Here is a 20,149-nt window from a genome sequence, read left to right on the forward strand (position 1 = left end):
TAATAGCAGTAAAATAGTGCACATTCTCTAGCTATACTGTTTATTTAAGTTGCTCCTAAACGCCAGTGCAGTTTGACACAATGGTTGCTCTTAGTTTTGTAGTTCAACCTCGAGATAGTTTTGCACATTTTGAATGGCCTTTCTGCTTTAAAATCACCTTTTGGATAATAACTGTTAATATTCATTGAATTGGCCTGGCATTTAAATAATTGTTTTATTACCTCTGATTTGGTGGTAAAACATGTCTACATATACTAACCTACCATATTATTTATAAGTGATATTTTTTAGATGTGCTACTAATTAGAAAGAAAATAACGTATGAATATTCATAAATGTCTAATCATGGAACTGGTAAGACACAATTTCTTCGAATTTATTCGTTCATACATGAATGAAAACATCTGACGGGTGTGCAGGAGAGAAGCTTGGGGAGACTAGAGAAGCCTGCAAAAAATATAATAACAACATTTTATGTCAAGCAAGGTATAGCCTAGCCTGCATTGTAATGCCATAAAAGATAATTAGATACAATGTTATTACAAAACAACAGTCCAAAATTAACTCTGAATATTATCAGCCTAAATTGATGGATGTAACCAGTGTAATACAACTGCAATGTGATGCATCATGTTATAAAACTAGTCAGCCAGAGACAGTTACATTAGCTATTTATTTAGGCTAATCAAATGGTAATAGGCCACCAAAGAGTTATTCTCTGTGTAAAAACATCTATTTGAAGACAATTTAATTAAATTCGATTGTTGCGATGCTTCCTCGCATTTCATTGCATTTTGCATGGCAAATTAACTCTAAAAAAACATTGCCTAGAAGTTATCAATATTTGCATTGGAATAACTCTACTAACATTATAGTCTACACTGCCTTCAGATGATTTACATATCACCAAAATAGCAGAGCTAACACAGTCGAGCCTCTGTGAAAAAACAGCAAGCTGTGTCCCTGTAAAAAAGTTTGTTGAAAGTGGCCTGACGTCACACTCCCACAATGCTCGCGCCCCATAACTCGGCTGCAGCCTCTCGGAGAGCGAGACACACTCAGGCCCCGAATATAGAAAAATTATCCAAAAAATTTGGAAAAAATAATAAAACAACAGATCGAAGAGAGAAAGGCCGGGAAAGCAGGCGTGGGGGCTCCCGCGGTAGGTTTGCTCAACTCAGGGGTGGAATGTTGCCGGGGTTCCATGAGATATTGACTAATGCGCCGCTGGGAACTTTTTTTGGTGGGTAACTGGTCGTTTTCGGTAAGACCTCGTAATGTAGCTGCACGTTCTGATGTGTGCATGTTTTTTTAATAAGATTTTGATAATTGCCGCAACTTTATCCGATGGTGATCGATAGATCGGCATTCGCGACAGTTCGGTTGTCATGGACGTGTAGTTATTTCCTTGCAGTAGAACAGGGTTTAATTTTGATTATTTTGTGGAAGTATGTAAGCATCGGGGTATTTAATTTTTAATTACGCAGATAGCCTCCTTGCTCGAAGCTTTGTCGATAAATATGATGCATTTGTAAACCATTGGCTCTGTAAACATAATGCACTTTGTCGAGGGTAACTTTGGCAATGTTGATTGATGTTCCGTGCAAGTTTTCCGCGAACTGCTGAATTTTAAGCAATTTCCGAATATTTACCATGTTGAGCAGAGCAGAGCATGCCATTGCAGAGCGGCGAGGGAGACAGAGCTGGAACGTCCCGTGGTGGAGGCAGCTCTGATAAAAAATAAACACATTTGTTCTACGATGTTTAGGCTACTTGTTGCCTATCACGCCCTTATTTCTGCCAGTTGCTGCCTGATTTCCAGGCTTCCCGAATCGTCAAACTATTGTAGAAACTATCGGCGTGTTGTCCCCGACCATCCGCTGCCCTGTAGTCTGATGGCTTGTGTGTCATGTGTTTATCGCCGATCGAATGTTTCTGACTTGTGAAATCCAGTGTAACTTCGAGTGTCTTTGGTCTGGTGTGAACATTTAGAAATTGAAGAAGGCAAATAACGAGTGATCGCAGGGGGGCTGTGTTGTGTTTTGGGATCCGGGGACCTCGTCATTTATATGCACATGTTATTGCAATACACAACATGTTTGCTTGGTTGGTGATACGCTACATGTTGTTTTGGATGTTATATTTCTTTACACACACTCCACTCTCTCTCCCTAAAGTCTTAAAGCAGGTTCCTTAAAGTAACATTGTTTGTTTAGCTTACAATGGATGAACTATCTGAATACTGGACACGAGGGCTTCATGTTGTGTTTAGTTTGCTCATCCGATGTAGCCTACTATAGGCTATAAGAGAAGCAGCCTAGCCTACTGTAGGCTATAAGAGAAAGCGGACATCCTGTGGTCGCCGTGTTGTCAGAGTTGTTAGCCTACTATCTCAACACCTGTATGAGGCAAAGGCCTACTGAGATGACGTATGTGTGTGTACTTGAGGGACTGTAAAATGAATCACCGCCACCAGTAACCTACAAAGCCAACCCACATTGCTGTTCCCATTACTGTTGCAACAGAATGTAGAACAATGAGCAACACGTAGATCACCTGCGTGTGACCCCGCGGCGGCCAGCCCCCATACCCAACCTGTTGAGTTTATAGCATCACTCCAGTTTATCTGATATGCGATTGAAAAGCGAACATGGTCTTCGCATAAACAATGAATGACTTCAGGGGGGTTGGTTGCGTCTTAACTAAAACCACACACGTTACCGAAGCAGCCAGTGAAGTGTGCAATGTAACTGGATCCAGCAGAAATCACCACGTCCCTGGCAGCTCTGCCGCCCGCGTGCTCGTTTCCACCGCCTGCAGACACACAATAAGGAAATGGAAGTGAGATCGTCACGAGACAATGGCTTTGTTATTGGCATGTTGCTGTGCAGGTTGAGATGTGTTGCTATTGGCCCCTCTCTCCAGCTCCTCTCCCTAAACCTAACCCCAACCCTGGACTGCTTAGTAGTGATAAGTTAGTAAGTTTTGTTAAAATGTGTTTCAAGTTTTTCATTTTCTAGCCCTAGTATAATATTATATAGCCTAGCCTACATATATGATAATAGCCAATATATTAGTAAATTCAATGTACAAGGGAACTGCTATCAAAACAATAATAATAATAATATGTTGTAGAAATAGGCTACGAGAACAGCCTTGTTTGAGAGATATCCTCTCTGTGAATAGGGAAGTTTATAACAATAAGTTTATACTTTATACTTTAGCTATACTTTTATTGTTCTGCACCTTAAAGGTTTGCTCTTCCAATTTCGTTGTACTGGTACAATGACAATAAAGACATTCATTAATTCATTCATTCATTAATTCATTCATTCATTCAAGTTTATAACATTACATTACAGTCATTTAGCAGACACTTTTAGCAACTCACAATAATTGCATTTAAAGCAATACATCGCAATATTTGGACCTTTACAAACATGTCTGGTGCTAATTCTCCAATTAGATTTACTAAAAGTAAGCTGAATCGTTCAAACAGTCACCTCAGAAAGATAATACATTGACATTTATTACCTTTTAAAACTTGCGCCCCAGGGACGAAGCATTCAGTCGAAGTGCGCATGCGCAACGTTGTGCTTAAACAATACAGTAGGCTAGTAGCTAACTATTCCTGCGTCTATGGATATCATGCGTTTTTTAGCTCAATGATATCATGGCGGAGGTGAGAAAACCGAAGCGTCACGGAGGAAGCCAGAAAAAGAAAAAGACAATCTGATAACTTTGACAGTAAGACAGTGCACTTACTCGCAGAGCCTGTGGGGGCGCAGTTCTGAGAAAACGCGATGTATTGCTTTAAAGCAATACATAGCGTTTTCTCCGGTTTTCTCAGAACTGCTCCCCCACAGGCTCTGTGAGTAAGTGCACTGTCTTACTGTCAAAGTTATCAGATTGTCTTTTTCTTTTTCTGGCTTCCTCCGTGATGTTTCGCTTCGGTTTTCTCACATCCGCCATGATATCATTGAGCTACAAAACGCATGATATCCATACACGGCAGAATAGTTAGCTACTTTAAGCACAGCGTTGCGCATGCGCACTTTGACTGAATGTCTTGGGGGCGTGAGTTTTAAAAGGTAATAAATGTCAATGTATTATCTTTCTGAGTAGACTGTTTGGACGATTCAGTTTACTTTTAGTAAATCTAATTGGAGAATTAGCACCAGACATGTTTGTAAAGGTCCAACTATCGCAATGTATTTCTTTAAAGTAGGAAGTCAGTGTACTACTACTCACCAGAACTCACAAGTGCTCACAGACTTATGTTATAATAAGAGTATAATCTAGTGCTAACATGTAATAGTAAAATAACATCCAAACTGAGTTTATATCACATGAAACCCAGCTGGAGTCTTTGTTTCAATATCTTTTAATTTGAACGGTCTGAAGTTGTTTTGTGTGTGTGAAGTGTCTGCTTCTGTCTCCACACCTTCAACTCAGCACACAACACACGGCTGCTTATGGCTGTGAGGCAGCACAGAGCATGCCTGCCTTTGTCATTGAGAGAATGTGTGTCTGTGTGTGTGTGTATGTGTATGTGTGCACTGCATGCCCATGTACTTCTGAAAGAGAAAGAAAAAGAGTGAGAGAGAGAGAACACACTTAATCCATGATGTGTTTGTGTGAGTTGCATGATTTGCGTGTGTTTCTTGATGTGTGTGTATGTGTGTGTCTTTGTGTTTGTTTGTTTGTTTGTGTGTATGTCTTCATGTTCGTGTGTGTCTGTGTGTGTCTTCATGTGTGTGGGTGTTTGTGTGTGCATGTTTGTGGTGTGTGTGTGTGTGTGTGTTAGAGTGTCTTCATGTGTGTGGGTGTTTCTGTGTGCATGTTTGTGGTGTGTGTGTGTGTGTGTGTTAGAGTGTCTTCATGTGTGTGGGTGTTTCTGTGTGCATGTTTGTGGTGTGTGTGTGTGTTAGAGTGTCTTCATGTGTGGGTGTTTGTGTGTGCATGTTTGTGGTGTGTGTGTGTGTTAGAGTGTCTTCATGTGTGTGGGTGTTTCTGTGTGCATGTTTGTGGTGTGTGAGTGTGTGTGTTAGAGTGTCTTCATGTGTCTTTGTGTGGCAGATCGAGGGAGGTCTCCTCTGAAAATGTCCCACAATGCCTTGCACCACTGCGGGCTGCGTGCTGATTTCCATGAGAATGGAGCGTGGGGATGGTTACCCGAGGGCCCGCCCTCCACGGTGCTGACGCTGGGGATGGTTACCGGAGGGCCCGCCCTCCACGGGGCTGACGCTGGGGAACATCCAGAGAACAATCGGAACAGCTCTGATCCCACCCTTTGTATTTCTTCACCTTCTGTGTGTGCATGTGTGTGTGCATGCGTGCGTGTGTGTGTGTGTGTGTGTGTGTGAGGGGGGAGGGGGAGAGAGGTTCATGGTGAATGGCAGAGAGAGCAGAGTGGTGTAGAGCCCCAGGCTGCAGGAGACAAACTGAGTCATCGCTGGCTTTCTGTCTGTCAAACTGTGTGTGTGTGTGTGTGTGTGTGTGTATATTAGTGCATGTCGGTGAAGATGGAAGAAAATGAATAGTAGTCAGTAGCAGTAGCTGAACTGTGTGGTCTCTTTGGTCAGGGGGGAGAACACCAGAGCTCCCAGGGCTGATATTCCTCTGTCTGAACCCCATGGTCTGCTGAACAGGAGGGAGGGCTGTTTGTGTGGAGGTATGTGTGTAGATGTGCATGCGTTTGTGTGTGTGTGTGTGTGTGTGTGTGAGAGAGAGAGAGAGAGAGAGAGAGTGCGTGCGCGTGTTTGTGTGCGCACGATAGCCATCTCTCTGGATCATCAAACAACACAACAGATCACCCAGGGGCAGCAGGGGGAGCCTATGAGAGGGGCAGGGAGAGATGGAGAGGAGGAGAGAGAGAGAGGAGGAGAGATGGAGAGGAGGAGAGAGAGGAGGGGAGATGGAGAGGAGGAGAGAGAGGAGGAGAGATGGAGAGGAGGAGAGAGAGGAGGAGAGATGGAGAGGAGGAGAGAGAGAGGAGGAGAGAGAGGAGGAGGAGAGAGAGGAGGAGAGATGGAGAGGAAGAGAGAGAGAGGAGGAGAGATGGAGAGGAAGAGAGAGAGAGGAGGAGAGAGAGGAGGAGAGATGGAGAGGAGGAGAGATGGAGAGAGAGGAGGAGAGATGGAGAGGAGGAGAGAGAGGAGGAGAGATGGAGAGGAGGAGAGAGAGGAGGAGAGATGGAGAGGAGGAGAGAGAGAGGAGGAGAGAGAGAGTAGGAGAGATGGAGAGGAGGAGAGAGAGAGGAGGAAGACTGTCAGGGATCCTGTTGTGGTCTAAGTGTTAGTTATTGAATAAGATGACGGACTGCAGTAATGACTGATCCGACAGGGTCAGGGTTGAGTGAGCGTGATTGGCTGGCAGTAGGTTGGTGTCCGTCCAGTAGCACGTCCAGACCCGTTACCTTCAGCGCACAACCATCACCGGACTTTATACCAAGTGTGTAACAAAGATACTGCTTCAAAAAGCTGTAAAGATCACCACACAAATTTGTCATTAGACACTTTGTTTAACTTTGTTTATCGTGACTTTATGGTAATTTATAGAGGATATTATTAGCTTAATATTAGTTATTATATGTAAAAAAAAAAAAATCTGATATTAGTTAAACCTGCAGATATCAACGGCCTCTGAATGAATGTTTTCTAAGACTAAGACTAAGTTCCACTGATTGTCACACACCTGAGTATGTGAAATGTGTTCTCCGCATTTGACCCATCCCCTGGGGGAGCGGTGAGCAGCAGCGGTGCTGCACTCAGGAATCATTTGTCGATGTAGCCCCCCAATTCCAACCCTTGATGCTGAGTGCCAAGCAGGGAGGCAATGGGTCCCATTTTTATAGTCTTTGGTATGACCCGGCCGGGGAACGAACCCACAACCTCCCAGTCTCTGGGCGGACACTCTACTACTAGGCCACAGAGCTGGTCTATAAGCAGCTTCCAGCACCAGACCGGCTGCGTCCGCTCTGTCATCAGGGTCAGGGGTCAAGCTCCATGACTGGCCTGCACTGCCTTCACCTGCTGGAGCCAGATGCTCTTAACTGCACCTCAAAGAACTATATTTATTGGCTAAATAAAATATTTACAGAGGATATTATTGTAACTACTTTATAATATTATAGTAATATACTATTAAAGATTCAGAGGTGCTTTTTCCCTGAGCTGTTGGCGAGGGACAGAGGAGACGAGGACTCCTGATGAGGGACCTGCTGGTCTTCAGGAGGACCAGGTGACCCCCTGCTGGGACACTCAGCACAGTCTCTCCCCCTGCTGGGACACTCAGCACAGTCTCTCCCCAGAACGGGGTTCATTTGGAAAGCGCCAAAGACTGGATAGTCACAAGGTGCCTATTTTTGTACGTGTCCAACATTTTGACAGTTTGCTATTATTTCATGTTTTGCAGTCACATCTTGTCTTGCATTGTCTTTGACGTTTGCAGAGCCACAGTAAAGTTAGCACTCTCAAAACGACATGGTGCTTCTCTGCTTTCTATTCCTGACCTACTGGAGAAGAGACACTATTAACTTCTTATCAAATGATTCATTCCTTTAATAACTGGCTTTTCATTTAGTAAATTGATTCATTCATTGATTTAAAACAGAACACAAAGAAGAATCATATCAGTTTTCTATAAAATCATTAATATGTCAAAATCATGAATATGTTGTGTGCTAAAGGGCATGTGCTTAAATGGACTGATGTGGTATTGAGTCTGGTGCGGTATTGGGTATTGGGTTGGAAGTGTCTAGATTAGGGTTAATTTATTTAATGTGCTTGGTTCACTCAGTCTAAATCCACCATAGAAAAACACCATCTACTCTCTGTAACTGTCCTTTAAGTGAGGGATTGTCACTCCCTCAAGGAATCAGAATAAAGGACCCATACAGTCAGGATTGGGTCACCGTTCAGGACTGGTCATGCCTGGATCAGCCTGCCTGACCAATTTAACATACGATTATTAAGTTGTTTAAAAAAAGCATTGAGAGTACAATATGTATCTATCGACTGAATTGTTTTTACCATTGAATTTGTGTATTTTTATTGTGTTGTCATTTGTTTTATTTTTTGTTGACTCTTGGAGGATTATCTTAAATCATGGGCTAAAAGAGATCTGAAGCAAACAAACAAACAAACAAACAAACACTGACTGGGGTGGAGTTAAGGTTTGATTACATTCAGTACTTCATTAACTACCTGTATGAAACACTGGAGAATGAACAGATATCCATTTAGAGCAGATCTTTACATTCAAAACTTCAATCACTCATAACATATTTGATTCATTTTCTCTGGTTCTGTAATGTCACTATCTCAACTAACTAGGAGCACTATTGAACTGCCTGTTGGACCTTCTCAGTAGTATAGATGTCTGCAGGCCGCCTCACTGACCTCTCTACTGGGCAGGCTGCTTCAGGTGAACACACACTCCTGCTCAGAGAGCTTGTTAGAGTTCGGTTTTGGGACCCAGGCGCAACAGGAAAGGAGGAGGCAAGGAACGGTAAAGCCCGGAGGGGCGATTTAATAAGATCACAAAGGGGGATGTGGTAGTCGTACAGCCGATGGTCAGGCAGGAGCGTGGTAGTCGTACAGGCGATGGTCAGGCAGGAGCGGGGTTGTCGTACAGGCGATGGTCAGGCAGGAGCGGGGTTGTCGTACAGGCGATGGTCAGGCAGGAGCGGGGTTGTCGTACAGGCGATGTTCAGGCAGGAGCGGGGTTGTCGTACAGGCGATGGTCAGGCAGGAGCAGGGTAATCGTACAGACGTGGGTCAGGCAGGAACACAAGAGTATTATGGTAAGATCTGGCCATGAGTGGAGTGTAGACCAGGTTCTTGTAGAGGTTGAAGGTGATTGCAGAACGAGGGACAGGTGTGGTGATGATAATTGGAAACCGGTGAGTAGAGCCGCGCCCGCGTCATCGTCGGAGACGAGCGCGCCGTTCTTGTCTTTGCGCACGGGCTGATGTGCTGGGCATGTCGGGATCCGACTCGACGTCACCGGAGTGGGAGGAGACTGCCGAGTCCGCGGAGCTGGCCGGAGACGGGGAACGCCCGGCAGTGGGGGGAAACTCCGGAGAGTCAGAACGTTGTATGCCCGGGCCGATGCGACGTGCGGTAGAGCGCGTAGGGCGCCCCGAGCGCGCAGCGGGCCCAGAGGGGAGAGAGGGAGGCGGTTGTGGAGGCGAGGGCATGCGAGCCGTAACAGGACCCCCCCCCCGAGGGGAGCCACCTGGCGACCGACCGGGGGCGTCAGGATGGGCCCGGTAGAAGTCCCGGAGGAGAGACGGGTCCATAATGAGCTGCCTGGAGATCCAGCTGCACTCCTCGGGGCCGTACCCCTCCCAATCCGCCAGGTATTGGAACCCCCGACCCCGGCGGCGCACCTTCAGCAGCCGCCGAACCGTCCACTGGGGATGCCCGTCGACCATCTGGGGAGGCGGAGGAGCTGGGGCAGAAGGCATGAGAGGACTCGAGGAGACAGGTTTGATCTTGGACACATGGAATACAGGGTGTACCCGCATGGAAGCAGGGAGCTTAAGACGTACCGCAGCCGGGTTCAGGACACGGTCGATCTCGAAGGGCCCAACGAAGCGCGGAGCCAGCTTCCTGGAGGGGACCTGGAGTGGAAGATCAGCAGTGGAGAGGTAGACACGTTGACCGGGCCGATACGCCGGAGCAGGAGTGCGGCGGCGGTTGGCCCCGCGGCAGGAGCGCTCGTTGGAGCGGAGCAGGGCCCTGCGGACCTCCCTCCAGACACGGCGACAGCGGCTGAGGTGGGCCTGGACGGAGGGGACGGAGGCCTCCGACTCCTGGAGAGAGAACAGCGGGGGCTGGTACCCGAGGGATGACTCGAACGGAGACCTGCCAGTGGCAGCGCTGGTCAGGGCATTGAGGGAGTATTCGACCCAGGGTAGGTCCTTGCTCCAGGAGGTGGGGTGGAGAGCCGACACACAGCGGAGAGCGGACTCCAGGCTCTGGTTGGCCCGTTCGGCCTGGCCGTTGGTCTGCGGGTGGTAGCCAGAGGAGAGGCTGATGGTGGCGCCGATCTCCTTGCAGAAGGCCCTCCAGACCTGGGAGGTGAATTGAGGCCCACGGTCCGAGACAATGTCTCCGGGGAGACCGTGGAGCCGGTAGACATGTTGGACGAGGAGTTCAGCTGTCTCCGCAGAGGACGGGAGCTTGGGGAGCGCCACCAGATGGACCGCCTTGGAGAACCGGTCCACCACGGTGAGGATGACCGTGTTGCCCCTTGAGGGGGGAAGACCGGTGATGAAGTCCAGGGCGATGTGGGACCAGGGACGGCTGGGGACCGGGAGAGGACGCAGGAGGCCAGCCGGGGGCTGGTGGGACGCCTTGCTGCGGGAGCAGACGGGACAGGCGACCACAAACTCCCGGACGTCGGACCTCATGGAGGGCCACCAGAACCGTCGGCTCAGGAAGGAGAAGGTGCGGTGAACCCCGGGATGGCACGCAAACCGGCTGGCATGGCCCCACTGGAGCACCCGGGACCGGACCGAGTCAGGCACGAAGAGCCTGCGAGGAGGAACGTTGGCCGGACTGGGTTGGGCGCGTTGGGCCTGCCTCACCACTGCCTCGATGTTCATTGTGACCACCCCTATGACACGCGAGACCGGCAGGATGGACTCAGGCTCCGCGGGGGGCGCCTCGGGCGCGTGGAGGCGGGACAGCGCGTCGGCCTTGGCGTTGCGGGAGCCGGGCCGGAAGGTGAGGGTGAAATCAAACCTCCCGAGGAACTGGGACCACCGCGCCTGGCGGGAGTTGAGGCGCTTGGCCGCCCGGATGAAGGTCAGGTTCTTGTGGTCTGACCAGACGAGGGTGGTGTGTTCGGCGCCCTCAAGCCAGTGGCGCCACTCCTCCAAGGCCCCCACCACCGCCAACAACTCTCTGTTCCCAATGTCGTAATTCACCTCCGCTGGGGAGAACCGGCGGGAGAGGAAGGCACAGGGGTGCAACTTCTGGTCCTCCCCTGACCGCTGGGACAGAACAGCACCGATGCCTGTGTCCGATGCGTCCACCTCGACCACGAACTGCCTGGAGGGGTCAGGATGGAGAAGGACCGGGGCGGTGGTGAAGCACTTCTTGAGCGCGGAGAAGGCAGCGCTGGCAGCCGGTGTCCAGACGAACGGACGCAGGGATGAGGTGAGGTGGGTGAGGGGAGCTGCTACCCGGCTGTAGTCCCGTATGAAACGGCGGTAAAAGTTGGCGAAGCCAAGGAAGCTCTGAAGTTGCCTCCGGGTCGTGGGTTGAGGCCATTCGACCACGGTCTTGATCTTGCGGGGGTCGGGTCGCGTCAGGCCTCCCTCCACAATGAGCCCCAGGAACTCCACTGACGAGGAGTGAAAAGTGCACTTCTCCGCCTTGATATATAGGCGGTTCTCCCGGAGACGCTGGATGACCATGCGGACATGCTGGACGTGCTCCTCAGCGCTCCTGGAGAATACCAGGATGTCGTCCAGGTAAAGGACCACAAAGACGTCCAGCATGTCCCTGAGCACGTCGTTCATCAGCGCCTGGAAGACGGCGGGGGCGTTGGTGAGGCCGAAGGGCATGACGAGGTACTCGTAGTGGCCACGGGAGGTCTTGAAGGCGGTCTTCCATTCGTCCCCCTCACGGATACGCACCAGGTGATAAGCGTTCCTGAGATCCAACTTGGTGAAGATGGTGGCACCGATGAGGGGTTCGAAGTTGGAGCTCATGAGGGGGAGTGGATATTTATTCTTAACCGTGATGTTATTGAGCAGCCTGTAGTCGATGCACGGCCTCAGCTCTCCTCCCTTCTTCTTGACGAAGAAGAACCCCGCTGCCACCTGGGATCGAGATGGTCGGATGAGACCCTCGGCCAAGCACTCGGAGATGTAGGTATCCATGGCTGCTTTCTCCGGGAGGGAGAGGTTGTAGAGACGACTGGCTGGGAGAGGGGCGCCAGGGTGGAGCTCGATGGCGCAGTCGTAGGGTCGATGAGGGGGGAGTGTGCGGGCGCGCTCCTTACTGAAGGCCTCCCCGAGGTCGTGGTACATCGAAGGGACCGTGGAGAGGTCCGGAGGAGCGGGACGGGGTCGGTCAACCCGAGTGGAGGTCTGAGCAGCTCGGAGGCAGCGGGCGTGGCAGGCGGTGCTCCAGCTGAGGATGTGCCCCGAGCTCCAGCAGACATGAGGGGTATGGAGTTCCAGCCAGGGCCTACCTAGGATGAACGGAGCGTCGGGAGAGTGGATGACGAAGGGGCGGATGTTCTCCACGTGGTTTCCCGAGGCTGTGAGGGTGAGGGGCAGGGTCCGGTGAGTAATGGGACCCATGGGATGGCCATCCAGAGCGAAGGCCGAGAGGGGCCTCTCCAGAGGGGAGATAGGGAGCGCCGCTTTGTGGGCGAACTGGACGTCCACGAAGCTCTCGTCAGCACCGGAGTCGATGAGAGCAGGGACGGAGAGCGTGTGCCCCTGCCAGGCGAGGGTGACAGTGAACCTGGCGGCACGGGTCCGGGATTGGGGATGGATGAGCTGGCTTACTCGGTACCCCCTGGCGAGTGAGCCTACTCTTTTTGCCGCCCTGGGAGGTGCAGAGGAACAGGAGTCGACGGCGTGCGCTGGGCTAGCGCAGTAAATGCACAGTCCGTTCTGTTCCCGGTGCTCACGCTCTGCAGGGGTCAGTCGGGTCCAACCCAGTTGCATGGGTTCCTCTCCAGCGGTGTTTGGGGGGGCGAGGGAGGCCGGGGCAGACCGAGAGAGTCCGGCAGAGGGAGGCGGAGACGGTCTGGGTGCGCTGTGATGTTGGTGCGCCCGCTCGCGCCTGCGTTCCCGGTGGCGCTCGTCTATGGCTATGGAGAGGGAGACGAGTTGGCTCAGGGTCGCTGGTCTGTCTCCTCCAGCCAGGCTGTCCTTCATGGCGTCCCCCAGGCCCCGTCGGAAGGCGCTGTACAGGGCAGACTCGTTCCAGGAGCAACGGGCAGCGAGGATGCGGAACTCCGTGGCGTAGTCCGCTACTGAGCTGGAACCCTGGGTGAGGGCGGAGAGAGCAGCGTCCGCGTCCTGTCCGTGGACGTCGTGGTCGAACACAGTCCTGAATTCTGCCACGAAGGCTGTGTAGTCCTGCATGTAGGCAGCTGCGCCTTCGCGACCCGCCATGACCCAGCGGCGAGCCCGTCCCGTGGTTAGGTTAGCGATGTAGGCTACGCGAGCTGACGCAGTGGAGTACATGCTTGGCTGGAGCTCAAACACGTACTCACACTGCATGAGGAACTCCCGGCAGAGGGTGAATGTCCCGTCGTAGGGGGCCGGGGAGGCGAGATGGGGCTCCCGGTTTGGTGGAGCGGTGGGGTTCAGGAACGGAGCCAGGCGGGCACTGAGCGCGGTGACCAGGTCGGATACCTGCTGCAGTTGCTCAGCTTGGGTCTGTTGGAGGGCTTGGAGTGGTCCAGGAGGTGTAGGTCTCTCCTCCATGTTGGCTGGGTCAAAACTGGCCAGATCTTACTGTTAGAGTTCGGTTTTGGGACCCAGGCGCAACAGGAAAGGAGGAGGCAAGGAACGGTAAAGCCCGGAGGGGCGATTTAATAAGATCACAAAGGGGGATGTGGTAGTCGTACAGCCGATGGTCAGGCAGGAGCGTGGTAGTCGTACAGGCGATGGTCAGGCAGGAGCGGGGTTGTCGTACAGGCGATGGTCAGGCAGGAGCGGGGTTGTCGTACAGGCGATGGTCAGGCAGGAGCGGGGTTGTCGTACAGGCGATGTTCAGGCAGGAGCGGGGTTGTCGTACAGGCGCTGGTCAGGCAGGAGCAGGGTAATCGTACAGACGTGGGTCAGGCAGGAACACAAGAGTATTATGGTAAGATCTGGCCATGAGTGGAGTGTAGACCAGGTTCTTGTAGAGGTTGAAGGTGATTGCAGAACGAGGGACAGGTGTGGTGATGATAATTGGAAACCGGTGAGTAGAGCCGTGCCCGCGTCATCGTCGGAGACGAGCGCGCCGTTCTTGTCTTTGCGCACGGGCTGATGTGCTGGGCATGTCGGGATCCGACTCGACGTCACCGGAGTGGGAGGAGACTGCCGAGTCCGCGGAGCTGGCCGGAGACGGGGAACGCCCGGCAGTGGGGGGAAACTCCGGAGAGTCAGAACGTTGTATGCCCGGGCCGATGCGACGTGCGGTAGAGCGCGTAGGGCGCCCCGAGCGCGCAGCGGGCCCAGAGGGGAGAGAGGGAGGCGGTTGTGGAGGCGAGGGCATGCGAGCCGTAACAGAGCTGTTCCTACTGGACACACACACACATGCCACATACACACGCACACACACAGACATACACACACACACACACACACTCACACAAACAACACAATGCACTCACGAACACAACCCACCACAACCACACACACACACACATATATAAATTTACTCACATACATGTGGAAGGATGGCGGTGTTTTGGGCCAGAGCACATTCTGCCGGGTGCTGCAGTATGCAGGCCTGAACTAGTAAGAGGACGCTAGATGCTTGAAGCACACGCGGCCCGTCTGCCTGCCGCTGGGCTGGGCCGGACTTCTGGGAACAGCAGGGAGGCTGCTGCGCTTCTCATAGCCCTGCTTCCACACAGCATGGTGCAACCATGGTTTATCCCACATTCTCCCCTCCTTTGTCTCTCTCTCTCGTTCTCTCTCTCTCCCTCTCTCACACTTTCCTCCATCACTCTTTCTGTTCCTCTTTCTCTCTCCATCCATCCATCTCGCTCTCTCTCTCTCTCTCCCTCTCTCTCTCTCTCTCTCTCTCTCTCTCTCTCCCTCTCTCTCTCTCTCTCCCAGACTGGGGTTGTCCCCCTCCAGGTCACGCCCTCCTTTCTGGTGCAGATGTGTTAAAGAGCTTTTCCCTGGGCGGTGAACTCAGCTGGTTCTGGGGTCTTCGCTAGGTGTTGATGGTTATGGGCTCTTCCTCTTCATCAAACCCAGGGACGGGTCACTGTTGCCGCGAATCGCAGAACTCGGCGGCGCGGCGGCCAGGATTCGCCACACGGCGACATTCGCAAAAGTTCAATTTTTTGAACTTTTTGCGGCGGATTCACGCGGCGACCCATTGATCCCGCGGCGAGATTAGGCGAACTGGCCAGCGCAAATTTTCTCGCCGCGCCCGGTGTGAACACAGCATTAGTCCTCTGGGGAGAGAGTTTGCGTGTGTTTGTTTGTGTGAGAGAGAGGGACAGAGAGACAGACAGACAGACAAGAGAGAGTGCATGTGTGTGTGTGTGTGTGTGTGTTTGTGTGTGTGAGAGATAGAGACAGACAGAGTGCATGTGAGTGTGTTTGTGTGTGTGTGTGCGTGTGAGAGAGAGAGAGAGAGAGAGAGAGAGACTGACAAGAGTGTGTTTGTGTGTGTGAGAGATAGACAGAGAGAGTGTGTGTTTGTGTGTTAGAGAGAGAGAGAGTGTGTGTTTGTGTGTTAGAGAGAGAGAGAGAGAGAGAGTGTGTGTGTGTGTGTGTGTGTGTGTGTGTGTGTGTGTGTGTGTGTGAAAGAGAGAGTGAAAGATTTCTAGTATACTCCTCCTTTCTCTCTTTCTAGTATACTATCCTCCTTTCTCTCCATCCATTTGTGTGTGAGAGGTGTTGGGTTCAGAAAAATGTGTCTGAGAATGCCTTCATCACCATAAACAAACTTACTTCATGTACTGCGTCACTTTGTGTCTGAGTGAATACTAAGTCACTTTGTGTCTGAGTGAATACTAAGTCACTTTGTGTCTGAGTGAATACTAAGTCACTATGTGTCTGTGTGTCTGACTACTTGAGAGAGAGATAGAGAGAGATGAAGTCAGTATGTTTCTTCACATGTCCTTGTCAGTACCTGATTCGTACCAGACTGCCCAAGCTGTTCTGCATATGTGGCTTACATTTTTAGCAAACTGGCTATTAATATTATCTACTGCTATTACTATTATATATTATATATTACAATTATCTTTTACTATTATCTATGATCTATTACTATTACTATTATATATTACTATATTATCTATTACTATTATGTATTATCTATTATATATTACTGTATTATCTATAACTATATCTATTACTATTACTATAATCTCGAGCTGATATTTTTACACTTTTACCACATTCAGACTGGATTTGGGAATTTCTGACGGTAAAAATGTGTCTCTAAATACAGTTGGTGACATGTAAAGTTAAAACTTGAGTTCAAACCCAAGTCACTTGTTTTAGAGAGAAGATGCACTTGTGAGTTCTGGCAAGTAGTAGTACATTGGCTCTTCCTACGTTAAATGCAATTATTGTTAGTCGCTTTGGATAAAGGTGTCTGCGAAATGACTGTAATGTAATGTAATGTAATAGTTTTGAATGACCAATGTTGTACAACAGATGAACAGATGTCAAATTTTCCCTCTAATTAAATTAAAGACAAAATAACTTACGGTAAAATAACTTAATTACATTAATTATGCTCCCAATTTCCATCTGTTACCAACTTCGTCCTTTGATGCAGTTTGTTTTCATTTTCTTAGGCATGCACGTAATATAATAAACTGTATTAAACTGTATACTATACAGTTACACCAGTATAGAGAAATGTGGATTGGAATGGGCAAATTAAATGGTGGGGTGGGGGTGTCTGTGATGGACTTTTCTGACGTGAACTCTGATTGGGCCCCAACACAGCCCCATTGAGAATTCCACCCAATCAACATTGCTAACAGTCTTACATATTTTTTGTGTATACACTCTAATATGTGTACATAATCATTTTTTAAAATAATCAATTCAAGTTTTTTGTCATCATAGATTCCCTAATGTTTCCACTGTTAATTTTGCCAAACATTGTGATTAATGTTTCATTATTGTGGAGATGAGCAGTTCAAACTGATTAATGTTTCATTATTGTGGAGATTCAGTTAAAACTTACATCTCTGTACGTCCATTCCAGCTTGGTTCTCTTTCTTTCAGGAGGGGGAGAATTTTTCCCCAAAATTTTCTAGAGGGCTTTTGAGGCATGAGGTGCAGTTTTGACAGATAACAGGAACCACACGATTTAGAGATTTTAAAATTTCAGAACTCGACCAGTCATAATACTCGCCCAGGTTGTGCCATTTGGCGATCTGCCGCCGAGGGTTGTCGCAGACTTCCCGCCAGTGGGTGACGCCCGTGGGCATGGGGCTCTGGCCGCCCAGCACCATGCGGCCCACTACCTCATTCTTAGTGGTGCGGTCGAAGTCGACCACCAGAAACTCCACCGAGACGTCGGCCAGGAGCTCAGCCGGCACCTCGTAGATTACTATTATATATTACTATATTATCTATTACTATTATGTATTATCTATTATATATTACTGTATTATCTATAACTATATCTATTACTATTACTATAATCTATTACTATTATCTCTTACTATTGTCTATTATCTATTACTATTACTATTATCCATTAGCTATTACTATTATCCATTAGCTATCACTATTATCTATTAGTACATGTATTATCTATTGTCTATTATATAACGGGTAGGTTTGAGCAAGCTCTCTGATTGGTCAACTGTCGTGTACTAATCATGATAGAACCACGGCTAGCTGATTAATACATGGCTAGGGCCTCATCACTTAACGTATCGCTACGCCGTTATTTTCTTGCATCGAGTCTGTGATTTCCATGGCAACGTTTACACCGCAGCGCTTGATGTTTACAACTCGCAACAGCTGTTTCGATAACGTTACAAAATGTCAGATGGCAAATGAGAGGTGAATTGGTAGATTTCTCTACGTTTAAGAAATCAAATAAATAGAATAATCTTTGAAAACTGTGTGCTTTGTTGCATTGATGTTTCAGCAGGCGATGTAGGCTACTGTAGCCTAATTACAGACGTTGATGCAAGCCATTTCGCAACCCATATTAAAATGTTTCGTTGGTACTGTAGTAGGCTAACAAGTGGTGGAAACATAGGCTATTGTTTTTCTCTTGGCTAGCTTAGGTGGATAAAGACTGAACTAGACGTGTAGTTTGATTAATTAAGTAATGTTATAACCGGCAGCACACCGGCAACTAATGTTAACTAGGCCCATAGTAATGAACGCAATCCCAAGCATGTTGTCAGGGAGAGAATGCTCGTAGAGTCGCTAAGGAACTACTTTCCGTTGAAGATGAAATCTAGCAGAAAGTTTGAGAGCAAATTAAAATTAAAAAGATGTAATGATTTTGTTGATTATAATTATATAATTATATAATCATAATAATACCGCCCATTGTGATTGGCCAAGACACATTCAAACAATACAAACCCATCTTATAAAAAAACAAAAAAAACAATAGTGCAGTGCTGTTTTATAAAAGCTATGGGCAAAAATGTCACTAGAAACCAAATTTGAATCATTGCTATTTAGAATTGCTCAACTTGAATACTTGCATCAAAAAACTTAATTTGAATCACATAATTTTTAAATGTTTTTTTTTAACTAATAACTGCATTGATAAATTTAATCTCTATAGCTTAATTCGAAATTGAATTTATTAGTTTGAAACTGAATGTATTAAAATGAAATTGAATTTATTAGCTCTGGAACCATATTCAGTTCTCACAATTCAAATGTCATCCTGCCTCCTCTCTTCCCCTCCTCTTCCTCTTAGTCATCCTGTCTTCTCTCTCCTCTTCCTCTTAGTCATCCTGTCTTCTCTCTCTCCTCTTCCTCTTAGTCATCCTGTCTTCTCTCTCTCCTCTTCCTCTTAGTCATCCTGTCTTCTCATGTCATCTCTCTCTCCCTCCTCTTCCTCCCATCTGCTCTCTCTGTCCCTTCTCTCCTCCCTAGTCCTCTCTTTTCTCTCTCTTCTCCACTCCCCCTGTTCCTCCCCTACTACTGTCTTCTCTCTCTCCTCTTCTTACCCCCTCCTGTCTGTTCTCTCTGTCATCCTCCCATCACCATGTCTTCTCCCCTTTTCCTTTCTCTCCTTCCTAGTCATCCTCTCCTCTCTCTCCTCTCTCTCCTCTCTCTCTCTTCTCTCTCTCCTCTCTCTCATCTCTCTCTTCTCTCTTCTCATTCTGTTTTATTGTCCTCATTGGTCTCCCTCTTCTTTTCACCACACTCCTCCCCTTTCTCCTCTGTCTCTCCTAGTATACTCTCTCCTCTGTCACTCCTAGTATACTCTCTCCTCTGTCTCTCCTAGTATACTTTCTCCTCTGTCTCTCCTAGTATACTCTCTCCTCTGTCACTCCTAGTATACTCTCTCCTAGTATACTCTCTCCTCTGTCTCTCCTAGTATACTCTCTCCTCTGTCTCTCCTAGTATACTCTCTCCTCTGTCACTTCTAGTATACTCTCTCCTCTGTCTCTCCTAGTATACTCTCTCCTCTGTCACTCCTAGTATACTCTCTCCTCTGTCTCTCCTAGTATACTCTCTCCTCTGTCACTCCTAGTATACTCTCTCCTAGTATACTCTCTCCTCTGTCTCTCCTAGTATACTCTCTCCTCTGTCACTCCTAGTATACTCTCTCCTCTGTCTCTCCTAGTATACTCTCTCCTCTGTCACTCTTAGTATACTCTCTCCTCTGTCTCTCCTAGTATACTCTCTCCTCTGTCTCTCCTAGTATACTCTCTCCTCTGTCACTCCTAGTATACTCTCCTCTGTCTCTCCTAGTATACTCTGCTCTGTCTCTCCTAGTATACTCTCTCCTCTGTCTCTCCTAGTATACTCACTCCCCTTTCTCTCCTTCTACAGTAGTATACTCTCTCCTCTCCGCACACACACACACACACACACACACACACACACACACACACACACACACACACACACACACACACACACACACACACACACACACACACACACACACACACACTCCATCAGCCTCATCCTCACACAGTCCCTCTACCTCTCACATGTGGTTGAATGCGTGTTGCTGCTCAGATCAGCTTTCTCTCTTTGTCTTAAGCCCAATTTATGCTTTGTCGAGCGACACTTTTAAAACCGTTGCTCGACACTTGACGTCATGGGCGACACATTTTGGTGAAAAAAAATGTCTCCGAGGGCTGTTGCGCACCGACGTCACTGTCACTGACTCCGTCACAAATTGTCGCTCAAGTGTGATTGGATAGCTGGATAGAAGGCTCATGCGTTGCCATAGATATGCTTGTTCCGCAGCCTTGTTTT

This window comes from Borostomias antarcticus (genome assembly GCF_949987555.1).
Source record: "Borostomias antarcticus genome assembly, chromosome: 3".
In the NCBI taxonomy this organism is placed as follows: Eukaryota; Metazoa; Chordata; class Actinopteri; order Stomiiformes; family Stomiidae; genus Borostomias; species Borostomias antarcticus.